This window comes from Crinia signifera, chromosome 6 (genome assembly GCF_055691185.1).
Source record: "Crinia signifera chromosome 6, ASM5569118v1, whole genome shotgun sequence".
Taxonomy (NCBI): Eukaryota; Metazoa; Chordata; class Amphibia; order Anura; family Myobatrachidae; genus Crinia; species Crinia signifera.
The window spans coordinates 13617435-13625504 of record NC_139222.1 but is presented as its reverse complement, the minus strand read 5'-3'; positions in this window follow the sequence as shown (position 1 = coordinate 13625504).

Sequence of the window (8070 nt, the reverse complement as noted above, 5' to 3'; positions counted from 1 at the left end):
GTAAGCCATTTGATGAACTTGATGCGTACCAAATAACAACAGTATACAAGTTTATCTCTAGTTAGAGTATTAGGTAACCTTGCTATAACAGTGCACGAAAGATACAAAATTCTTCGAGGACATACAGTCTGTGAATTGTATTTTGAAATTATTATTTATAATAACTTCCATCCCAAATTACTTCTATTCTTGTAAGTAATAATGTCAAAATACAATTCACAGACCGTTTGTCCTCGATTCATTCTTTAATCGTAGAGTCAAAGGTCGCGGTAATCAGAGGTGACCTCTGATCTCTATACTAATTAATAGTAGTGTATTATTTCCTATAACAGACAATGTGGCAGATGTATCAATCTGCCCGTAACGTTTTTAAAATAATGGGTCCCGCCTCTCCTGAATAACATGGAGAAGCGGGCACCTGTTGCGGCCGAATGTATTAGCCCACCCCTAGCCCAGCAATAACGGCTCTCTATCTGCGTCCCTGCGCATGCGCACTAGCGCTTCCCCCTGGCAGGCTCTATTGGGCATGCGTGAGATCTTGCTTTTATTGCAAGATGCGCAGCCCCAGCAGCAGGGCTAGCGTTGTCCTATTCCCCCACTGCGGGCACAACGCTAGCCCTGCTGCTGGGGCTGGCCCTGAGCTGGCGAAAGTGGCCAGGGCGATATAACGCATGGGGGGCTGTTAAACCATCGATCCCAGCCTCTAATCACTGGGGGGATTGCAGGGGACAGCCCAGCCGAGCGTAACTCAGCATGCACGTTAGGAGCGCTAGTAATACATTAGGGATGACGTAATCCCCCCAAGTTAAATAGTGTTTAGTGCATTTCTGCACTAAGCGTTGGTTAGTACATCTGCCCCAATTTGCCCTACTGCGCACCGAGATGAGGACGTCCGAATGCTAAGTGGTTATATCGGACCACTTCTTATATACGCATTTGGAGAATTTTATATATTGGCATTACTTGTCTGAAATTTGCATAACCTGTAATACCTAACATGTAGGCTGTAAAATAAAATAGTATGAGACCACTGTCCGTAGTATATCCCATGTATGCAATGTTCATTTGTACTATCCCTTAACATATTGTACATATAGTATTATTACTTTATATAAAATTACATTGGCTTTTCTTGTCTAGAGTAAATGATTATATATACAGTATACTATATATAAAGTAAGGGATGTTTGACACTTCAGGTAAGGGGTCGATCCTATTAGCCGCAGATGATTGGCGAATACGAATCATCACAGCACCGGGTGCACTTTACGGCAGACAGAATTTGCGCTAAATTGCTCGCGCATAGGATTGCAAGCAATTTATAGTGAATGGGCCCTGCGAAGGGTGAGAGACCAGGTGCCATTGCCAGCATTGGAGCGGCACTCGGCCATCGATAATTCAAAATCATCAATGGTTTATGGCTGATATCGAATACTTCTACCATCGATGGGGGAGAACCAGATCATTTCCCTCCATCGATGGCACAGCAAAACCGAAGTTTTGCTGCTGTTGTGTTTTGTTTTTTTTAAGGGCTGGGACACAGACCCCCGTGTTTTGATTGGCCCACAGGCCAATCGGTCAAACAAAATGGATGACCATCGATAGGTAAAAATATTGATGGTCATCCAGTGGATAGTTTCACACTATCGATGGCCAGTTGCACTATTGCTATCGATGGCAATGACAACGATGGCCATCCCTAACCCGAACAGCACCTTGCACCCTTTCACAAATAATAGGATCGACCCCAATGATTACATTAGGAGGGGAGACCATATAAAGCAGGGATGGGGAATCTTCGGCTCTTTAGCTGTTGTTGAACTACACATCCCAGCATGCCCTGCTACAGTTTTAGCATGGCCAAATAGCAAAACTGTAGCAGGGCATGCTGGGATATGTAGTTTAACAACAGCTGGATGGCCGAAGGTTCCCCATCCCTGATTTAAAGGAACACTTGTATATCATACGTGTATATATGTGAACCAGGCATGTCCAACCTGCTGTTGTAAAACTACACGTCCCATCATGCATTGCCACAGCTTTATTAGGGAATGGTAAAACTATGGCAAGGCATGCTGGGATGTGTAGTTTCACAACAGCTGGAGGCCCGCAGGTTGGACATGCCTGGTGTAAACGTTAGGAGGAAATGTAATAGCCTGCGACTATGATGAAGGTATATTCCTTCTATAGGTTTTCAGTTCCATAAGATATAATGAAGGCTGACTGTGTTACTTACACCGTAGATGGCAGGATTACTCTGCTGTCCGGTCCCATGGTCAACAATGTCTAGCTTGTCAATGAGTAGGTCGGCCACTAATGGTCGACATACCTGAGGTTGACAATGACAGAAGGCCGACGCAAGTAAAGGTCAACAGCGAGTAGTGCGAGGGGACGCGGTACACTTATACGGTGACTGTGTCGACAGACGCAATTTAAAATAAAGACTCGTGTCGACCTTTACAGTATCGACCGTTTCATGTCGACATTAACCTTGTGTTACATTTACCTTTTTGTTACTTTTGACTATTCTCAGGTGTCGACCTAGATATTGTCTATCATCTATACCTTAACCGATTAATCTAACTTTTCTACTTGCGCCATTGGCGTGATCCCAGCGAGTCTGCCCAATGTCTTAAAGTGGCAACCATTTTGTCATTTAACTGGACCTTTTACACGGTCGCCATTTTAAAACATTGTGGCGGTTTTCACCAAGGCCTGCAAGTTGTGGACTATTCCATCCTGCCATCTGCTGTGTACATAATATGCCCTGATTATATCTTATGGAAGTTAAAACCTTTAAAAGGACCGAACCTTAAAGAGATTGTTTGGGATTTCCTACTTACCGCAGACTCATCAATTGTGATATTTTTTAAACCGTGGAGCTGAAGACTGGATGGTATTTTCCATGCGGATTCATCAATGTGTTAATTGTAGTAAAGAAACATACATTTTATATTATTATTAAATCATTTTTACACACATTTTGTGTCCACTTCTAATTCATTCTCTTCTAGTAATCCTGGAGCGTAATCTTGGTTACATCCATTATATCTGGAAGTGTGGACAGATGCGTGAGTCTACCTCTCAACAATGCAAAGAGCTTTGTAACAGATATTTTAATAAAAGCATAGGAAAGCGAAAACCAATAACACTATACAGGTTGAGTATCCATTATCCGTATATATCCAAAAGCCAAAATATTCCAAAAACCTGACCCTTTTTTCATACTTACCACGTCCCCGGCGGGCTTCATGATCCTCTTCAGTGGCATCTCCGGTCCCAGGGGTGCATTATGATGTCACCGGCGCGCCTGCAAACTCGCGCAATGCACCCCTGGGACCGCTGAAGAGGATCCCGAAGGCCGCCGTGGGCGCACCAGAGAAGTAGAAGTTGTCTTCAATAAATTGACCTGAAAGCCTTGCACAGATTTCAAAACAGAAGGTTGGTTCCATTTGGGGACTAGTTCCAGAAATAATCTACCACCGGAATGGCATTAAGGGGTTTATTCTGGTTGGTGCGGCTGGGCCGTACGCGTACGTTCCGGGGTTTTTAATGATCTGCGCATGCGTACCATCTCCAATGCGCAGGCACGAACACTCGACAACGCTTACGGACGGGTCTTTCCGTGCGAAAAAACCTGTACGCGAGAGTACGGGCATTGGGGGCGGCATAGGGACGTGTTGAGGGGAGCGGCCGAAATAATGATGGAAAATGGTCGTAAACATGGGCGTACACGGGGGTGTGCACCAAAAATGAACGGTGCTACAACCGCTCGATCACCTAAAGCACCGTTCATTTCGGACACAAAACAGGCGGCTGCCAACCGCCACCTCAGACCACCCCTACAGATACCGCATGCCTGCGTGCGCCTGGGTTTGCTAATTAACGCTGATTACTACTCAAACACATACACCTGAATGTAATAAGCAATGCTGCAGTCTATTAAGTCCAAACCATGATTTCACTACCTGCAAGCCACACACAGCACTCAAACACATTGGAAGCTTATCTTTCTATACTTCTCGACATTTAAAGGTTTGTTTAATTTAAGGTAAGAATCTTTTTTAGACCTGCTTATATATGCTAAGGTAGGTATTTGTTAAACATTTATACACATTCACTACGTGCTTTCATAGACTTTACACAGTAGCACACTCAATCTACACAAGTCGACCTGTGTCAACGTGTTCACTCTAATACAAACATAGGTTTTGTATTTATGATACAATAAAATAAACCACATCTAACACCTACAAAGTATGTTTCAGCAATGTTTTAAGCCCATGCCCACTATTTTGCACACAATCTTTGTATAGTACCCAAAATACCGAACTGTACCACTATCTGATCTGCTATGAATTTAATAAACAATAGGGACCCGTCCGTGCAAGCTGGCGTACGCTCAGATAGCTGCAAGAAGTCGGTGGAAAGACGGACGAGAGACGTCCGTAAACGGTGGCGTACGCTCTGTTGTACGCCAGTTGTCGGAGTCTAAGGGGTGATCCGTCCGTGTACGTTGGCGTACGCTCAATTGTACGCCACTCCCCTTCGACGTTGTTTCTGGCCGTACGTATGCGGCTGATTTGTGGGTGGACTTAACCTCAACGGCCGCGTACGGAGAGCGTACGCTAATATGGAACATACGCACGTTTGGCCGCACCAACCAGAATAACCTAAGTGTCTTAACTCAAAGTTTACAACAGAGTTTGTTCTGATGGAGAAGGGGGAGTTACTCTTTGACATGTACATGATGGAAGGGAAGAACTTTGGAGAAAAAGCACAGTAACATAAAATAGAACCTGAGAAAATCAATTTCGAAGTATACTTGGGACATGACAGATTACAAAGAGCATAATATGATCTGGTTTTCCACTTGTTTCTCTGTCATATTGGAATGAGTTTATAAGCCCCCTTAAGATAGTTTGGTCAAATCTGTAGCCGACTTGATCTGCTCTAAAAGCTATGCAATGAGAGGAAAGAAGAGAGAGCAGAGACCCTTCCTCTAAGGCTAGTTTTATCAGAGATCAAGACAATATGGCAGTCCCAATTCCGATGATGAAGTAATAACCTCAGCATGTTGTTTGCAAAGTTATCATGGAATTCATGATACGGAGGTAGAATGTCCAGATGCTTCAGTGGAGACATCTAGTGGAAAAGAAAGTTATGCTCTTTCTTGAGGCAACGTCTGAGGCCGGTTAGACTGCAAGAGAGCATCTGAGGAAAGAGCCAGACCAGTTGAGGAGACGTAGGCAAAGCCAAGCAACCATAGGGCCACCTCACAGGAATCCATGGGAATGAGTAAGAAAGAAATAATTTCCAAATGTAAATTACGATGCCTGGACTGCATGGGTACAGTCTAGGACCAATGTTTGCTTTCAGATGATCTGGTTTATTCAATGGTTGTTAGAAAGTTAGCAACATTCTGGACTAAATAGAGGGGAAACTACAACCAGCCAGATCAAGATAGCCTGTCGGCCATGCCGGACCTGGTTAGCAGTCCACTCTGTGAAAGGGGCATTTGATACACTGAAGAGAAGTTATGCCACTTATGGAGTGTTTAAGATGCCCCTGAAGTATTGGCAAGGGAAGGGCTGGTAACAAGAAAGGAACTTCAGGAAGTGCTTATGATCTACAAGGGAAGGTATGGCTAACATACAAAGATTTATAACAGAGATGGTACCCCAGAATGGATAAACTAAATGAATAGTGGTTTGCAAAAAAAATAATAAGGAATAGTTTGTAATTCTACATCTCAAGTTTTAATACATTGAAATGTAAAATAAAGTAGGGTGGGCTAGCGTCTGGTCTGAGTCATTCAACGGTCATAGAATCCAATCCAGGACCATGTCAAGACTTACTAAAGTCTAGATAAGTTATATCTACAGCTCCCCCTTGATCTATTATTTAAGTCATGGAGTAAAAAAAAAAGTAAATGAGATTTGTTTGGCATGATCTCCCAGCAGTAAATCCATGCTGTTTGGGATCTATAAATTACTGGGTTTGAGATTTCACAACTTTCCTTTTTACAGTGTTTTCATTACTTTCCCTACTACTGATCTAGAACTTGCGGGTCTATAGTTACTTGCCTATTCCTTGCTTCCACTTTTGCGTAGTGGTTCAACATTTGCTCTTTTCCAGTACTCGCACTTTTAGCTAGTGACTGGGCGAATCATTCTGTTAATGGTGCTACCAGCGCCTCTTTAAGCTTTTTTAGAACCCTTGGATGTATTCCATGTTGGGCCCATTGATATATCCACTTCTGTTAGAACCATTTCCTCTGTAAATTTTCGTTCATATACCTACTTTTTTACAAATGTCCTTGCAACTTAACTGCGGCCCATTACTGCATGGCTACGAAGACTAGAAATTAAAATTTCTAATTTTTCAAAAATAAAATCTAGGAGCACCCTTCTCTACATCAGGCCTGGGCGGCCTGTCACTCAAGAAACATTAGGCCTGATTCAGAGCTGAACGCTAGGCGGCATGTACGCACAGCCTAGCGGACAGGTAAGCACCAAACGCCCGCACCCCTCCCCACCGCTGTCCAAATTCAGTCGCTATCATGTGAGGAGATTTGTAGCGGACCATCGAATGATTTATTCAGCCTTCGCTCTGAAAAGTCAGCAGATCGCAGAATTGGGGGCGGGCGCTGACTTCATGTTTTTATAGGGATGTCGATAAAGCGCTTGGAGTTCCCCCTGCCGCCGATCCCTTCCTTCCCAGTGCAAACACCTCAGCAGTGTCATACTGGCCAAAGGGGGTTTGTACATGCGCAGACCCTCCACCATCGAAAATGGGGCCGAATTCGGGTGTGAATCGGCCCCAATGCTTTTCATAATGAATTGTTCACTTCTACTATAGTGGGGGATTGCTTGAGAATCCTATTGTGAGAATGAGAGATGGGATCGGGAATGAGAGATGGGATCGGGACAATCGGCTGCTTCTTTGGACCAAGATTCCATAAAAAGTAAAAAAAAAAAAAAATCAAGTAACTGGGTGCTTGTGTCATTTTAGAGAACAGAGCGTTTAAATAATTTAGAAGTTCGTTCCAGAAGACTCCAATTTTCCCACATTCCCAGAAGTTAAGGTAAAAGCTTGCATTAGGCATTTTACATTTAGGACATTGACCAGTGTCTTCAGACAAACGATCTACTTTTAAAAAGGGGGTTGAGAGCACCAGGAGCAGGATATGAGAGACTTGCTTACTCTTCTGGGGGGCCAGGCGACCATTCTGGTAGTCTAGGCAGGGATGCATATACTCCGAATACTGTGTTTTATATTGTCCTTATACACGTCATGGGCCGCTCATGGAAACTCATGTTCGGAAGAGAGGAGTGGAGACCAACCAATAATGGTCCAAGGTGCCACCAACCCCTCACAGATTTTGCTAATGGATCTCACAATGTGCAAGTGGACCATACCAATCTCAAAGATTTCTCTGTGCAGATGATATTCTCCATTCCCTGACTCAACCAGTGATCTTACGCCCTAACCCAGAGGTTCCCAAACGCGGTCCTCAAGGCACCCCAACGGTCCAAGTTTTAGGTATATTCAGCACAGATGGTTAAATCAGACTGACTGAGTTACTAATTAAGTCACCTGTGGCCAAGCATGGATATACTTAATACCTGGACCGTTGGGGTGCCTTGAGGACCACGTTTGGGAACCTCTGCCCTAACCTTTTCTTCAGTCTTACAGCACTATTTCCGGCTATGAGATGGACTATTCCAAGTCGGAAGCCACGCTGTTCCATGTTCACCCTCGTGAAGCTGAAAGCCTCTGAACTAATTCGAACTTCAAATGGCAACCCAAAAAGATCTACGTATTTGGGGATTTATCTGAACCCCCCCCCCCCCCCCGCTATAATTCCCTCTTTTGTGAACCTCTATTTTCTAGAATGCAGACCGAGTTGACATCTTTGAACGAACGTATTATTTTGTGGCTGGGTAGGATCGTAGACTTTAAGATCATTATTATTCCAAAATGGCTCTATTTTTCAGAAACTTCTCATGTCTATTCCTGCTTCATAGAATTCAAAAAGCCCTTGTCCAGCTGTATTTGGAACCACAG